General features: G+C 37.0%; 1 long non-coding RNA gene across 1 annotated transcript in view; it reads right to left on the reverse strand.

Annotated features, from left to right (window-relative positions):
* Positions 1 to 11951, reverse strand: part of LOC103884815 — a 93267-nt gene extending 81316 nt beyond the window's left edge. Inside the window, exon 1 of the long non-coding RNA XR_002522319.2 lies at positions 11840 to 11951. This is a non-coding gene — a long non-coding RNA (uncharacterized LOC103884815). The remainder of the gene's footprint in view (positions 1 to 11839) is intronic.
* Positions 11952 to 18524: the final 6573 nt, after the last annotated feature.

Here is an 18524-nt window from a genome sequence, read left to right on the forward strand (position 1 = left end):
ATTTAGAAAGACTCTCACAAAGTCAAACATTGTGTTTTAAATTGCCCCAAATTCCCCAATTCTATAAAAGGTAGCTGTTTTCCTCCTAAGGTCTAGTGCTGGTAAGTAGAGTTATTTTCCCAGGTCATATTCACCTAGGTGCTCACTAAAAATAAAAATGTGGATTGATCACCTTAAGGACAGAATGCTGTAGGTGAAAGGCCATGATGGAAGTGAAATCTCAACCAGGGGAAGGAAGAGGAGCAACCTCAGTAATTAACAGTAAGAGTGATCCAAGGAAGAGAAAGGGAGGACGTGACCTGTCTTCTGGTAGAGTGCAGAAGGTATGGGCCAGCCAGGTGTTGGCTTCAGAGCCAAGGGAGCTCCTGACCCAGACATAAGATATCTCCTTAGTGAAAGACTTAAAGACTTAAATAAAGAAAATAACATACTGCCCAAAACTTGCCTACAAATAATTGTCATAAGTAGTACCGCATCATTTACTTGTGGGGTGGGGATAAGGAATCAACATGTATCCAGTCCCAGAAAATGAAGCAGGGGGGTTAAAAAATATAATTGTAATTTGAAAGAACAAGCTTCTTCAGCTTTTGCTAGCAAGAAAACAGCATCTTCACCTGTTGAGAGGAAAATGATCAGAAGGCATTACAAACTAACCTGTTATCATTTTTCGTTTATTTTTCTTTAGATGTGGTCATCAATAACAGGTAGTAGATGCAAAGGGAACCACTTAAAACCACTTAGCCTAATTAAAATTTATGCTATCCCCCAGTCTCTAGGTTTCTCCAGTTAAGAAAGGTCTTGTATTCAGGGGGAAAAAAAAAACATACTGGGGGCAGGAGGGGGAAGAGAAAGGAGAACAGAAAAAAGGACTAAAGTTTAACATCAAATGATGTATGTGCCTAAGACTCTCCATAGTATACCAATCCATTCTTACCTGAGACTTCCATTATATACATTAGAGACTTTTCACTGTTTGCTGACAAGAGAATACAGATGATCAGAATTATCACACCTTGACTGATAGGAAATTTGCTGCCGAAGGTTTGCAGCTAATTTTCTAGTCTACATTAAAGGTTTTTATTCTACTAATTTAAGCCTACAATTTAAAAACATTATTTTAAAAGCGCAAACTTCTAGAAAGAGCATTTTTTACAGACCTGGAGAGAGAGTGGCACTGAAAGAGGAAAGATTATCTTTGATAATCTAGCCCGGGATAACCAGGTTCAGGTAGGGGCCAAAATAACTGGATTTAAAACAACAAACAAGGACAAATTGAATTCCTAAGCTAATTCAATAGTGATGTGTTAAGTGCCTGTAAACTTTATTTAGAGAAACAACCAAACTGACCGGGCACGGTGGCTCACGCCTGTAATCCCAGCACTTTGGGAGGCCGAGACGGGTGGATCACCTGAGGTCAGGACTTTGAGGCCAGCCTGGCTAACATGGTGAAATTCCATCTCTACTAAAATTACAAATATTAGCTGGGTATGGTGGCAAACACCTGTAATTCCAGCTACTCAGGAGGCTGAGGCTGAAGAATAAATTAACCCAGGAGGCGGAGGTTGCAGTGAGCTGAAACCGCACCACTGCACTCCAGCCTGGGTGACAGAGCGAGACTTATCTCAAAAAACAAAACAAAACAAAACAAAAAGCAAACAAACAAAAAGAAAATTTTCTTTTGTTTGTTTCCTGGAAACGAAAGTGATTGGAAATAAAAGTTTTTAAAACTGAGCAGTGACACACATTTGAATATATTTAAATATACCTAAGATATGTATTGAAATATTGGCCTATAGTATACATTAATAGAATTTATGTAAGTTTGTGCAAGAATGAATATACACAGATGTACTTACACATGCAAATATCTATTATTTCTGCAGTGGAAATAAAATAACAGAGAAATAACTGCAGACATATGTGACACTATCTATTTGCCTATATTTTAAAATATTATGCAGATAGCAATGAAATTCTTTACCTGAAGAAAACTAAAAATTTGTTAGAAATCAGTCCAAATAACTGGTGTTTTGTTAAATCTATCTGCAAGACAACTGATCCAAGAAAATCTTGCAACCTTACAATTAATTGGCAGCAAGTGAGTTGATGTTGATAAATCATGAAAATATACAAACATGTTTTTATTCCTATACACTACTTTATTTTCTTCCAAAATCAGAAGTAGAGTTATAATGATAAAACATCAGTGTTGGTAATATTCTCTAAGCATTGTTACAAATTCCTTGGTTTGCAAGTGAGGAAACTGGAGCTAAGAGATACTCAATAACCCACCCAAGATTACACAGCTTTGAATGAAAGCCAGATCTCAGATTAGGCAGCATTCAGTGTTATATCTATGATACTAGAATATCAGAAATAATGTTTTCAGGCAATGATTCCCCAAGACTCAACCACAACAGTATGGAGGGTTCTATTATTCAAGAAAATGCTTATGAAAGCTGTTATCTCAATTATACTAAAAATAAAAAATATCCAAGCATATGCTAATGTAATTTAACTTTTTAAAATTTTTCCTAAATAAATATTTTTTGATGTCAACAAAGATACAAACAATAGTAAAATTGTTCACCTAGCTTTCTTTCTAATATGAACATTTTAAATAACTGAAATCTCCAACCATAACAAACTGTCAAATAACTTCTGCTAGATTCATAGAAGGAAATAACATGTGACTATGAAAATTATGCTGCAGCAAAAGATTTAACGGCTTCAGAATTTTAATTTTAAAAAATTTTATGCAAAATGTTATGATAAATATAGCATCATCGACATACATAAAATATATATATATAATATACCACAATACCACATTTATCTTATAGAATTGTGTTTCGTATTGTATTTTGCATTTGTAGTTTGTATTTTAATGCACTATCACACTTAAGAACTATTTCAGAAGTCAGAAAAGAAATGCTGAAATTGTGATTTCATCAAAATCATATGATGGAATACTGAACAATGGTTATAATGAATGAACTAGTTCTAAATGGATGAACAAAGAAAAAAATTTAAAACCACGAAGAGCAGAAAAGCAAACTGTAAAACGATACACAGAGTGAATGCATGATGAATGTTAAAATGTGACTTCTCTTCTAAATTGATCTTTAAAATTTCACTTAATAAATATTATAAAGACTATAGTTTTAATACTGAATATTGGTCTGTGGGGGCAAATAATTAAAAGCCCTAATAAATACTACAATACAAATATTTTTGAAGCATCTTTCTTCTGACCATGCTACTTATCCCAAATTTTTATTCCTTTTTTGTTCCCTCAACTTTTTTTTTTTTAATTTTCATGCTATTTTAATAAAAAGAGTATTAAACCAAAAGAGTAAGTATTCCTGTACTCCATGTCTTGTCATTATAGTCTTCAAAATAAATGTTCTCATTAGTGACATGGGGCTTCTCTCAGAGGTCGCTGATGAACAGGTCTCAGGTTTGGCCCCATTTTGGTGACCTTGGTTTTACAGGTTTGGTTTATAGTATGTGTCAGTGTTACAGATCTAATCAAATTTGAGGATGATGACTCGACATTCACATGGAAATGAAATGTATAACCTATTATGTCAACTTATTAATTTGTAATCAAAATCAAATAGGAGCCTGAAGTCTTGCCTGCTGCCTGCAGAAGCACCCTGAACACCTTACTTCACTAAAGAAAATGGGCAAGAGTAAACAGATTATCTGAAGGTGGCATGGTGAGCATGAATTAGAATACATTATTCTATTTATGAGATATACTCCTAATGCCATCAGAACATGCAGGTCTGCAGCATCGAGTATTCAGAAAGCTAGCATCTACTTTCTTTCCCGGAGGGCACCCTTGTGAGCATTACCAAACGATGCCCTTCAGATTCTGGTTCAGTTTCCATGTTTTCCATACACAATTAGAAACATTTATCTCATAGACATTGTTAAGACTGTCAATATGATTTGAGCTGCTGCCTTGGGAATATATTCTATCCTTTTTGATAGAGATTATTTTTTCACACAAATCTATAGATTTTTTTCTCATATTATGTATGAGGTATCTTCTGATCCATTATTTCTTGAAAAGTTTTTGAAATTCGAAGAGATTTCTGAGGTGACTTGCTTATTCTTTTGCCTAGAAGCATGTTTTTTCTTAATTGTATATAAAGACATTATTTATGAAATGTTTTGCATATTATTCACATTTTAAACTCTTCTGCATTACAAAATGGAAAACATTTTACAAAAAAATCTGTCAATACATAGTTATTGAGAACATCAGAAATAGTGCCTGAATTGATATGTCAGTTGTAATTCTATAAATGATGTTACGTACAGAGCGAAACCACTGTCCCTTATTGTTATAGATGTTGGTCTTCTCAAACAATTTAAAAATTAATTTTCTATAATTTCTTTAGGGTTGTGAAAAGTCGATCCATGCAAATAGGAAGTGTTGCAAATCCTCTTCAATTTTATTCTAAAGTTGCTAATCACACACTGATTCCAAATCAAAACTCACTAAAATGAAATGACCAAGCTCCAGAAACAGGATAATGCAAATAATCTTACCATACAATGACATTTTCATTCGAGATTTTTCCCAAATCACATTACCTGATATTTAAAAATTAACTAGAACATAAAGCAGATAATCTTATTCATGTGCAATTCATGCTAAAGCAGATTTGAATGTGAATTCTGTTTCAAAGGTACTTGTAATTTCAAATTTCTGTCTGTTTTTGTTATCTCAAAAACAGTATCACTATGATAATTTGTTTCATTTGCGTTGTTGGTACACGCACTCTTTTATTTAAATATATCAACAACAAAATTTTCAAGTGCTATAAATTTACATTTTAAAATAGACTAAACTGGAACTACCAATATTGTATAAAATAATAGAGGCTGAAATAAGACTTTCTTTAAACATAAATTTATAAATCATTCTATGTAAATATTACTAGCATAACAATTTGAACATAAACTTTGCCAAAGTCAGTAATAGAGACCAGAATATTTAAGACTATTGTTAACGTTATTTCTTATACTTTACTATTTCAAGGTTAGTTTTCCCTCAAAATTTCTGAAAATACTGAGATTTTTCTCTATTTTATAATTTGTAGCATCACAAAATTTTCATTTCTTGAAATTTAATTTAATATGTGTATGATAACCATTAAATTTTTGCTTTCTTTGTTCAAATTAATCACTGTGAACTGTTTTAAAAGCAAAAATTTAAAAAACAAGATTCACAAGTAATAAGAAACACTGCTTTGTTGAAAATACTAGATTTCTTAAAGAAGTAAACAAATTGTAAACATTAAAAAAAATCACTGACCTTTAATTATATGAAAATTAACCTTTTTGGTTTTGATCCCAGAGTTACAAATAAAATTTTGAAGAAATCACTAACAAATTTGACTCATATGGATAATTTTAGAAAAATATATATTATGAGTGTTAATACTTTGTGAGTTTAACATATTTTAAATCAAAATAAAATAAAGTTGGCAATAACTGCAATATTGTCAACTCTGCTCTGAATATAAAAAGCAAAATAATTAAGTTGTATGGAAAAGTATTAATGTAAAAAGTATGAATAAAAAACTTCACAATGATAATACAAGGGGACCTGTATTTGGGAAAAAACCTACAATATAAATAATGACACATGCAAAATATAAATTTAATACTTTTGAAACTCAAATCTATAGGCAACACACTTAAGAACTGAAGACACTTTAATGTATTTAATTTTATCAAAAAAATTATTTTTTCATAAGGAATTGTTATATGCTACATGAAATTAAATAAATATGTAAGACAATGAGAAAAAGAAAGTATGAACATCCCATCACAAAACAAATATTTTCTGGTTGTTAACCTCTTAGACTATCTTGCATCTATTTGTTATTAAAAGAAAGAGATCAGTGTACTGATTTTTATTTCATAATAAGAAGAGATCAAAGATAGATCTTAATATTTATTGAGCACTTAATTTGACATTTATGTTTAAAAAATTTTTATCAATATTATAGATGCTGTTCAAATTTAGGTAAATATACTTCAGGAAAAAAGCTTAGAGGTGGAAAGTAAATTGGCATGTTTATTTTTCAATAACAACTGCTTAACCTTTAAATCTATGTTCAACAAGATACCATTATCTTCTCAGAATATTCTATTCTACTGATAGTACATATTAATTAACACAAAATTCAAACACACACACACACATATACACAAGAAAGCCAATTTGTCATTTCTAGTTGACATGTTGGTTGAAATACGGGATTATTTATTCTTGCTGCTGTTCATTTTATATACAATCAAAACAAACCTATAAATACTTATCTTCTAAATAACAAAATTAAATTCTAAAAACTACATCAACAGCTTATTCTTAGTTTCTTTCTTATTTTGTTTAATTTTATTTTTAATAGACAACTATTAAAAATCAGCCTACCATATAGCTGCTGAAGTATTTAAAAAAGGTAATGTGAATAAATCTTTCTGCTTAATGAATGATGGATTGAGCTATAAGATGAAAAAATATTAAGTACTGATGTAATCCATTAATGCACTGATATTTGTGACTATGACTAGTTCTCATTAAAAGTGTCCAGGTTTAAAAAAATGTTAAAATAAAGTTTATTTAGAAAACTGGTGGTATAAACTGGAGGGAAGACATTCATGGAAAGGTATCTCCTCACTTTCCTCCCTCTATCATATAATTGAGGCTGACATATGGACACTCTTTGTTCTCACATGCCCATGGGCACTCATTTAGTAAATTCTATAGATCCACAGCAGAGATTGTTTTATTGTCTGTTTTGCATAACAATGTTCTAAATCTAATGTTACCAGCAAAGATCCCTGTCATACAATAATTATCAATATTTATTACTAAAGCAAGTTCTTGAACATACTGTAATTTAAGCATGGAAAGTTGAGTAAGAATCTAATATAATTTATATTCATAATAAAAGTACTAGCAAAGTATTAATAACACTGATTTAGGGGTATATAGGAAATAACATCAATTTAAACTTTTGCAACACCATTATTCAACCTCTCAATTTGCCAACAGTATTCTATCGCTAGTTGCCCTTAGTTTAGACACAGAGTTCTGATAATTATAATTAATCATACATTTCAAAAACTTTAAGATACTCATATTGGAAAACACAGTATAAATCTATGTGTTAGGGGTGCTGTGAAATAATCAAAATCATGAAACATATTCCTATCAGAATGAAAATACTAGTTAGACAACTGTCTTATTCTAATAATATTAGGTACCTTTAATTATGCCTCTCCAATCTCCTACCTTTGGAAAACAATAATTAGAAAGGTATGCTTATTATAATAATTAGTAAGTGTGATTCTCGTAAATAATTTTTCATTCACTTGATATCCACTTTTGATCCATCCACCTTTTCCCATAGTAAGTTCTAAAAATAGGCCCTTTAAAACATGAAAGATAGTTTTTGACCACTATAAAGAATGACTATATTTGTCTTGTCCCATGGTTTTAATCCCTTGGTAACAACATAAACAGTTTATATAACATATTATATTTAGAGGTTATCACAAGTTTCATGGTAATTAGGTGAATAGTAGGGCAGCTTATCCAATTATATTTCTATGACTAAATATCTCTAAAGCTACATGGCAGAACTGTCCTATACAGTAACATACAGAAAATTATTTGAGGACTCTGGGGCTTCAAAAAAAATTCGGGACGTTCAGTGAAATAAAATCTATCCCTGAATACTGTATGAGCAAAACTGTACTCATGTTAAAAATATGTTTCATGAGATATGTATCAGATACCATATGCCATAAAACAATCATATTATACATATATAATTAAGCTATATTCTTTGTAGCCTTTTATACAAAGAAGTGGTAATTAAAGAGAGTTAAAGGTAAAGGTGTTTGTATCCAATACAACATTAACATATAAAAATTAAATTACAGTAATACTCAAAGTTGGAAATATTATTTAGGATAAATCTTGCATCCTCATAATTTCTGCTGAAATTTATATCCCAAGATACATTTTTCACTCTTTTACTCATCTAGAATAAATTTTTTATAGTATGATTTTTTTCCTTATATATAGTGCTAAAAACTTTTCCTTCTTATTAAAAACAAATGGTGCCTCCCAATAAAACACCCAAGTTCCAAATATATATTCCTTTTTTATAAATTATAAGTGAAAGTCATGCTCAGTCATACTTTACACTATAAGAGAAACCAAACAGGCAGGTGACAAGACAGAAACTAAAGAATAAAAGGTTTCATCTTTTGCTTGATCTTCACTGACTGATAAACCCATGTTAACTCCTAGAAGATAACTTAATGGAGAAAAAAACAAAATCTCTGCTTCTGCATAATCTCTCAATCCCTCTATATGAGTTTCAAAAGCTTAATTCAGTTGAAATATTAGGTTGGTGCAAATGTAATTGCGGTTTTATATTTAAGTCTGAACCCAGTGGCTATATTTCATGGTGCTGGAAGAAAACTACCTAATAGAGCTATATTATAGCTCTATTAGAACAATGTCCTAAGGAGATGGAATGAAAATACAAATAAGCAGAAAGTGCATTAAAATTACTGTAATAACAAGTGCAAACCCTTGGTGAATGCCAAGCTTCAACTATTATCATGAGGGTTAGGTTAAATACAGATCCTCTATTTAACAGGTATCTATTTTTGATTACATTTTTAAAATGAGAATTTAAAGTTGATGATTAGACTATTTTCCAAAATTCTTCAGTATGCACATTGCCACTCCCATTACCAAGATTCCCAGTGAAAACTGATTACCCTTATGTGTATGTATATACGTATGTATGTATGTATGTATACAATATTTCCCTCCATAAACTTGAACTCAACTTCAGTAGCGTATTACATGATTGTATCAGTCCAATAAACTTAACTGAAGAAGCTCAGTATTGTACAAAGAGTATTTAGTGATTATATTTTTAAAGTCTCAAAACATGTAGAAATATATTAAGTCAAAGTTATGTCAAAATTATGTCAATCTTATCAACATTTCATTTATATTGAGTTTACAGAAAAAGTTACAAGGCACCCACTTTTCTCTGAAGATATATATCACACGAGCAATGACCATAATATACCTACTTCTAACCTATTTTACCACATTAACATTGCTTTAGCTGATTTTTAAACTGTCAATAAGAGTTACAGTGGAGGAATTTAACACATTTAATAGGGATGATAAAATAGTAAATGTCTGGTTTTCATATTTTTAAACATTTAAAAATGGCATAAAACTTTCAGCATCTTACACTGAAACCCTTTTGTTCTTGCCTGTGTAAAGGGGCATACATTTAGAATGGAATAAATTTAGAAAAATCTATAATCACTTAATCTGTGTGGCAACAGGCGGGATAAAATTAGTTCCTTCAGAAAGGTAGTTATACTATTTTATAACACTGGGAGTTCCAAGCCTTCTTGGATATTATGCGAATGTGAAAGAAATACAGTTTCACAATGCAAAAGTAAGTACTTTGCTACAGACGTTATCTGAAGATTTAGAAAACAGTCACATATATTTTATAAACATGTGCCCTCAGTGTAAAGCATGTTGAATTCAAAGGATTGCTAGTGCTACATTTTTCAATGCATCATGTCTCTCTCTAAATTCCTTAAAATGTTTGCTGTATGGCTGTAACTTTTAAATTGCTAAATAATGACATTAAAGTAAGACCTAATAGGATTTTTTTCAAACTAGTTAAGCTCAGTTCTCTGCCACGGTAAAATCTATGATAAAACACAATGAAAGAAGCAAGAGATGGGAGATGAACAGATTACATTCGAGAAGCAGTTCTTTCCTGAAACAGTGCAACAATACAGAAGCCTAAGTCTTTGCCCTTCTGTCTGTGAAATGGGCAGCCCATTTGTCTCTGTCCACTTTAAAGCTATTTTTTCAGATGAATGACTGATTGCAAAGTTTTAAAATTTTTAGAGGAAGGCAGATTCTCTCATCATGTTATTATTGTTACCATAATATATCAATGTAAGAATTTTTAAAAGTGACTTTTGAAGAATTTTGCCTCTGTTTCTAAAGGCAAAGTGAATGTGACCAGATCACACCAGATGTAAATTTCATGAAATTTTGAAGAAGAAACATCAATTCACAAGAATGACCAAAAAGTTGTATAAGCTTTTGTCCTTAAATTTAAGCTGCAGTAAATTATTTGAAGAAATAAGTATATTTAGCTATCTTAACTTTGCAAAACACAAATTCAGGTGCATTCAGGATACTAACAAGTATTCAAAATGATGTTTGCTTACTTTCAAATGCAAGTTTTTATGCTTTTTAAAACTATAACACAATAATTAGAGTTTTATTATGGCAGAATGCATTGTTTTTCATGGCTTTGTGAGTCACCACAATATATAACCAAAGGACCAGTTGACATTTCTGACATGAATGAATCATACTGTACTCTAATATGCACAAAAACTATTTTCAAATGCTTAATGAATGAAAAAAAGCTTAAAGAATTGAAATTTCCACAGATACAATCCAATCATATTTCAGATGACACAAAATTTTTTTCAAATATGACAGTAAAACCAGCGTCTCCCCTAAAGTGAGCTCCATACACATTTATTTGGCCTCATTGTGATTACATCGAGATAAATGAGTGTTATGCAGGTTCTCGAATAGTTTTCCACTGCTCCATCTGCTGGAATGTCTACATCTCCTGCACCAAAGTGGTAACCTCTGAAAAGTAACATGAACTAATTCAGCAGGTGGCTTCAAAAGGCTCAAGCACGTTGCTTGAAAACTTACTATGACTTGTAAATTTTTGTTTCACTAAAAACTTCCTATTTCACTGTAAGAAAAAATAATAAGAATGAACCTATAACCATTACTAAAATAGTACGGCACGGAGGACACGTTTCCCAGTAGGTGGTACATTACAAACAACAAGGCACTGGGCAATTCATTGCAGGTTTGCACACCGCTCCGATCTTAACTGATTTTGGCATTGATCTGAGAGGTTTTAGAGTCGTTCACCTAATCTAGAAATGGAAATCGTATGCAAAAAAGTTTTAAAGAGATTTTTAAGCATGCCTGTTATTAAGCACATAAATATCACAAAAGGAAATCATGCCTCTCCAAACACGATTTACCAAGGATCAGGGAGCCCTTAGCATTTTCCCCCGCAGCGTCTTTGCAGGCAGCTCCCGAGTTGCGCTCTCCGACGAGGCAGCCCCACTTTTCCTCCTTCTCCCAGTCACAGACGGGACAACGTGCAGCTGCCACCACCGGCCAGGCCGCTGTCACCGCTGTCATCGCTGTCACCGCTGCCGCTGCCGGCGCCACCGCTGCTTCAAAACCATAGCTGCTACTGCAAAGAAAGGGTTACTCCTCTCTTGGAGTCAAGTGGCTGCAAACTTCACCTGCTTTTCATGTACCTTCTCTTGTAAACTTGTACGTCCTTCCGTGCAGAAGGAGCAAGGAAAACCATTACCAGCATCACAGGGAACGTCATAAAGAAGGACACCCCCGGAAGGTAAGACCTGCGAGTTATTCCGAAATACGATCTTAATCCAGATGGGAACCACCGCTGCCAGCAGATGCTGCCCCCCCGCCCCACCCCACCCCCGACTCGGTTCCCACCAGCGAGCGGAGCCCACGCTGCCAGGGAGAGCGGCTGCAGCAGCCGCCGGCATGTGCGAGGTGGAGGTAAAGTTTGACAAATGATGACCACTCGGGGAAGGGGAGAAATCTAGGCAGCTAAAAATCCGCGCGGGGTGTGCTAGGGGAAAAGCCGCGCCGGGAAGCGCCACGTACCTTGCTGCGGTGCCAGGCGCAGAGGCTGAGGAGAGAGAGAGTCGGTGGAGGTGGCGGGGCGAGCGTCCAGCCCTGGCCGCGGGCTCCCTCCCGGGGTGAGCGGAGCCGCCGTCGCCGCCGCCGCGCCCGGGCGCAGGGCCGAGCGGCCGCCGCCTCGCCAAAGGCGCTGGGCAACGCCACTCACTTGGCCCGGGGAAGTTGGGCAGCCTCCGCCGCGGCCTCGGCACCCGGAGAGAGCAACACGTTTAGTTTGAACTTTCCAGCTCCAGTCCCGGCAAATCCACACTCACGCACACACGCGCGCGCGCGGACAGCCTCTCAGAGGCGCGCGAGCGGGCCCCGGTGGCTTTCTGGTCGCGTCTTGCTCTCTCCCTCGCTCTTATTGGCGCGGAGGTTATTGTTTTATTTATTTATTTCCTCCTCCCGGCTCCAACCCTCCTCTCTGCGCCTCCCTCCCCGGCTTCCCCTCCTCCTCCTCCTCCCCGGTCTGCGGGGCCGGCCGTGGCGGTCGCTCCAGCTGCAGCGTAGCGGGGCTGCGCGGCAGGACCCGGCGGGGGCGCACCGGGTGGGGGCGCTCCGGGCGGGGACGCTCCGGGCGGGGACGCGGGGCGGGCCGGGCGGGCGGGGACGCCGGGGCTGCCGCCTTGGCTGAGGTGAGGGAATGTGGGGAGGCGAGGGGAGGACGCTGCCGCCTGCCGCACTGTGCTGTGCCGGGGGCACCCAGAGAAGCTGGGCGAATCCCGCGCCGCGGCCGAGGAACTGCGCGAGGGGCGGCTGGCTCGGCGCGCCCGGACCCGGCTGCCTCTTCCGCCGGTCAGGCGAGAACGCTCAGTGCCTCCTAGCCACCGCCACCCCGCTTCCTTTCCTGCTGTCCCCGGGGCTCCCCACAGCCCCTCGGGGACGCTCGGACGCGCGCCGCCACGGTTTATCCACGGAAGCCGGGGGTTTGCATTTGTGAATGGTGGTTTCAGCGCTACGCGGTTAGGCTGCCTCCGCTCTCCAGCCGCCGCTGCCCCGACTCTCGGGAAAGGTGCAGCCACCGGCGGGCGAGGCGGGCTCAGCCCTCCCGGGCAGTGAAGTGGGAGTCTGCGGACCACGGCCCCCGGCGCGAGTTGGGGTGCCTGCGTGACACTCCAGAGCCACCTACAAGAGCCAGGGCGGCAGTGGCTCTGCTGCTACCATTCGCCCCCAAAATGAGCTCTAAAAGGGCAATTGACCGCTGCTGCCACCGCCTTTCAGTAACGGCCTACCGGGCTCCCAAACCTGCGGGAGACGCGACCTGAAAGCCGGCCGCCCTCCCCCACCCCAGTCACCCAAAGGCCAGGCTGAAAAGAGCCCGGGGCAGAGACCCGAAGACCGGTCGGCAGCGCGCTGCTGCCTGCCCCGCTTCCGAGCGGCTTCTCCAACGCCAGCCCTTCCAGGCTTCCCGTTAGGTAAACCTGTTTTGGCTTTTTTTTTTTCCTTTGGTTTGCTGTTTATTTATTTTTAGGAATTCATGATTTCAGTCACAAAAGGGGGAAAATAAAAAGGAAGTAATTCTACAATAGGTCTCCCTAAATACACACAGCCAGTTAACTAAGCAGCATCGCAAAGGCTGCAATGTAAATCTCACGCATTGGATTTGGAGGCAGGTTGGTTTCCTCAGCATTTTGCCCTCGGAAGTCCTCACAGCCTTGGACTGCATTGTACAAGGTCTTCAGATACAAGAGCATGGTGACACTGGAGTGCTTGCCCTGATCCGTCACAGTATGCATATGTATGTAAACTGTGCTTTCCTTTCTAGCCAAACCTTCCAATTTCCCTGAAATGTATTCATTAGATATGCATTCCTCAGTCTTCTCCATCTTTTCTCAGAAATTCACTGTTAAGGGTACACATACTACTTAAAGAGCCGGTTTTACATACTTTACATTTTCCTTGACATCCCGAGTAAGCCCCCCAGAGGTCAGACGGGGAACAGGTGAGGTCAGAAAATGGGAGAAGGTGGGAAAAAAAAATGTTTATCTTTTCAGCATGTTCCAGTTCTCTTGCCCCAGCATAATCATGTGCATTTGCCATTTTCAAAGAAAGGAAACAGGAAATGCCCGTTTCTGGACCTTTAGTACTCCCGTACTCATGAAACACCGGCTTATCAGTGAGAAAAACGGCCTCTCATAATTCAATTTAAGACCCTTATTGAATGGAGGAATCTAGAGATAATCTCCAAAAGGCAGTAAAGTGCCTTACTAGTCAGCTGAGTGGCGGACATGAAGATGTGCCCGTCTCTGATGACATCTATGCCAGTGAGGTCGTAAGAGTTTCACTCAAAATCTGAAAGAACCACGTGCACTTTTAAAGCCAGAGCTTTGGAAGCAAATGTATTTCTCCAGAATTATTGTCCACTGCTCCAGAAGTAGCCAGCCTCTAGCATAGGGAAATGCCTATCTGATATTGATAGCTTCGATTGTGTTTTACATACAACTTTTTCTGTATATACACACACGCACACACACATATATACATATGTATCTAACACACATATACATGCACACATATACACATATGTATCTAACACACATATATACATACATATACACATATACATATGTATCTAACACATATACACGTAAATATACACGCACACATATATGTATGTATCTAACACATATATACATACGTATATATACACACACACGTATTCCTCACCCCATCACCATAGTTTGAACAACTCTTAAAATGGTATACTTTTTCTAATTTTCTCTGAGAGAATGCAACTGTTCTCCTTGTCCCTCCTCCCCATTTCCCCACACAGTTGCACCCAATATGCTTCTCTTCTCCAGTGTCCAGAGGTAGCAGTGTTCACTGAATTTTGCAATCCATATTATGATAGCTGTATTCACTCTTACTAGAGAAACACACATTTGATGCTGGGAATGATATTGACTCTAGATGCAGCAAACATCATTGTCACAGATATTAGATGGAGAAAAGATGAAACCAGGAATAGATTTCATCATCACAGTAAAGAAGTGAATATTGTATGTACACATCATCTGTTTCAATGATTGTGTTTATGTTTGTACCCACAGCCTAAGGCCTGATTCATAGAAATTTAAAAATATGTGTTGGTTGAATTAAAATTATGAATACATAAGGAGGGTGGATAGCCTATTACTTTGTTAAAGGTCACTAAATCAGAAGGAAAATGATATTAAACATAGATAGTAAAGGATAATGTTTTCAGAGGTTATTGTTATAAATACCAAAAAACTACTATCTTTATGTAGAATATAAAAATGTATAACTGCATTGAATTGATTAAGTTTATTTAAAAATATTATTTAATCTCTTACTAAAGGAATAGAAAATAAAAGGACATAGAAAGGTTCTAAAGGGGACAGAGGGATGAAAGTTGTGACTGTAAGGGAAGGAAGCTGCAGTGGTGGTAGAGAAGGGGCATGATAAGAAGATGAGAAACATGGAGAGAAAGAAAAGTATGAGAATCCCTTAATTTCTGGCCGAGAACATCAACAGTCATCAGAAAATCCCTCTTAAACCCTGCTTAATATCCTGATTTGTGAAAATTTGCCTAAATGGTTGAGTTGCTTGTGTTACCAGTGATAGAACTACATCATACAAGAGAGTGAAACCAAACCAATAATTCTCGCTTCCACAATCAAGAACTTCACTTTTCCCACTTTTTCATAAAAGGTACACTGAGTCATGAATTTATATGGTACAACAATTTTAGTTCAATTTTTTAAAATTTATGAATGCGCATTGGCAAGTCACATAACTCCATCTTGTCCAGAGTCCCTACTGGTAATTTGCAACCCGTGATCTATTTATTTGTGTGTGCGTGTACATATGTATGTGTGTACAGACATATTATCAACATCTAACCAAAGGCACTGCCGTGTGTAATCATCTAGGTTACACATATGCAAACTGAAGCTCATAAAAAAAAAAAATCTGTTATTATTTGTCCCTGCTGGTAAAAATATATGTAAGCGTTGCAATTTTGAATGCCTAGGGTTGATACTAAACCATTTGCATGTTAGAAAATGACTACCAAAAAAAAAAAATCACTTAAAAAGGTGTTCTTGGCCGGGCACAATGGCTCAAGCCTGTAATCTCAGCACTTTGGGAGGCCTAGGCGAGTGGATCTCAAGGTCAGGAGATCGAGACCATTCTGGCTAACACGGTGAAACCCCATCTCTACTAAAAATACAAAAAATTAGCCAAGCCTGGTGGCCGGCGCTTGTAGTCCCAGTTACTCAGGAGGCTGAGGCAGGAGAATGGCATGAACCCAGGAAGCAGAGGTTGCAGTGAGCCGAAATCACGCCACTGCACTCCAGCCTGGGCGACAGAGCAAGACTCCATCTCAGAAACAAACAAAAAAAAACAAAAAAGGCGTTCTTGATCTGTAACATGTTTCATCTCTTGCTTCTCCAAATTCTTCAGCATTTATCATTATGGCTAATCCAAAAAAATCACTTACATAATATACTCATTTTTGATACATATTTGCACTTTATAAAACATAGATTTTCTAACTCTCCTACGTTTAATTCGCTTGTTAGAGTTGAAGATAAAGGTTCCTCTTCCCCATATACCCTTCATCACCACCCCCTTCTCAGCTTTTTTTTTTTTCCCCTATATCTGACATATTCAATATGTACATTCAGGACATTGGAACAAAGACAGGAAGCCTTTGTACAAGCTCTTCAGTTATATCTCAAGTCAGGGAGAAAGAAGGGCAGTAGATTAGCTATTAGGGAATTTAAGGTTATAGAAATTCTGGGCAATGTAAAAGTTAATTTGCCAGAGGGACAGCACCATTTCCCTTTATCTGTGTGAAGACAAATAGAATCTGTGTGCCAAGTGTGACTGTCCTTAAGCCCATGGCTATGAGCTCTTGAACACAGTCATTCTTACAGATCAATGTGTCTGGGTGCTCTAGCTTCACTGTCACCAATCTCTTCCTTCCTATCCCACAAAGAGGCCTCATTTGATTTTTTCTTATTTTCTTCCTTCCAATGCAGGATCCTTGCAAATCCTGTTCCCTGTGCTTAGACCGCACCAACTTCCTCCACCATTCACCTAAGGTAACTCTTATTCATCTCTAAGCTCCAGGTAAAGGCATAAGCTAAGATAACAAACACTTCAGTGATTGGTTCTGGGGCCCCATATTCGTTTTCATGACACTTACAGTTTTCCAATAGATTATACCAGACTACTTGCAGTTCCATAGGTCTGAGATATTGTGTTTAACGGTGTATTTTCTCTGGCAATGGAATATTTCCATGAAGGTTTTTTTTTTTTTTTTTTTTTTTTTTTTTAACTGTATCTTCAGCATTCAGGGCAGTGCCTGACACACAGTAGTTGTCAAAAGTACATACTTGTAAAAATGAATATAGGAAAGAGAAATCAATACATTTCAGGCAGGCCGTATTCTGGACAGTGGAATGCTAGACAATTGGGATATGGTAGGGTAAAAAAAAGACAAACTACTTAATTTTACCCAAGTTCATTCTTTCTTCACCATTATTATGAAAACCCTTGGTGTTTTTCAAAGATCTATGGTCTATGCAGATACTATCAAAGTAAGAAGAGAGACTTTGTGCTCTGTAAATTGCAACTTGTTTTTTGATAGCTGCATTTAAAAATTGGATTAGTGTGAATGTTATAGTTGAGAATAATTTGGCATTAAACAGGGATGAAAACCTTAAGTTTAAATCATTTGAGATAGCCTTGATTTTACAATTCAGGGGGTTAGGGGTATCATTTTCACCGAGGATACTGCAAAAGTCCTATACTCTCAAATGCAGTTTACACACTGATAAATTCATGAATATTCAAACATAAAATGAAGGATCTATATACTTTGAAACATTAATTTTTATTTTCTCTTTTTGATATGGAGTTCTTCACATGCATTTTAAGTAATATATTTATCAAAATTTTTTTAAACATTATTTCTCCCTTATATGTGGTGATATTTTATTTTATTTAGCAAAAAATAAAGCCAATTTCAAAATGTTCTCCTTCATTGATAGAGGGATCAAACATGCTAACATTAATCATGCCAAGAGCTAACCAATGTCTTTGTAAAAGGTGAAGTTTCTCAGAGCTTTTGAGATAACCTTTCAGAAAATTACTTTAAATATTTATTTCTATTAAAATAATTTTAAGACTAAGATTTTGAAAGCAATGAAGGAGAGGTGAATAGAGAAATCAAACTCGATAAAGAATTGAAATCTTACAAGTGGATCCCTGTTACCCAGAACCCAACACAGGGTTCTCAACTTGTAATTGAAGTACATCTTAATCTGTCTTACAAAAGAACAAACAACAGGAGTTTGAGGGTGGGGAGAAGGGGAAAGAAAGAAAATAGCATGTTATTTTATGCTGTATTCTATTGTCTTAGTCCACTCAGACAGATGTTATAACAACATGCTCTAGATTGTGTAAGAACATTATTTCTTGCTATTCTAGAGGCTGAAATGTCCAAGATCAAGACACCAGCAGATTCCGTATCCAGTGAGGACCCATTCCTCCTAGACAGTGCCTTTTTACTGCGTCCTGACAGGGTGGAATGAGAAAACAAGCTCCCTCAGGCCCCTTTTATAATGGCACTAATCCCTTTTAGGAGGACTCTGCCCTCATGACCTAATCATCTCAAGGCTCTGCATTGGGGATTAGG

The sequence above is a fragment of the Papio anubis genome, chromosome 3 (genome assembly GCF_008728515.1).
Source record: "Papio anubis isolate 15944 chromosome 3, Panubis1.0, whole genome shotgun sequence".
NCBI lineage: Eukaryota > Metazoa > Chordata > Mammalia > Primates > Cercopithecidae > Papio > Papio anubis.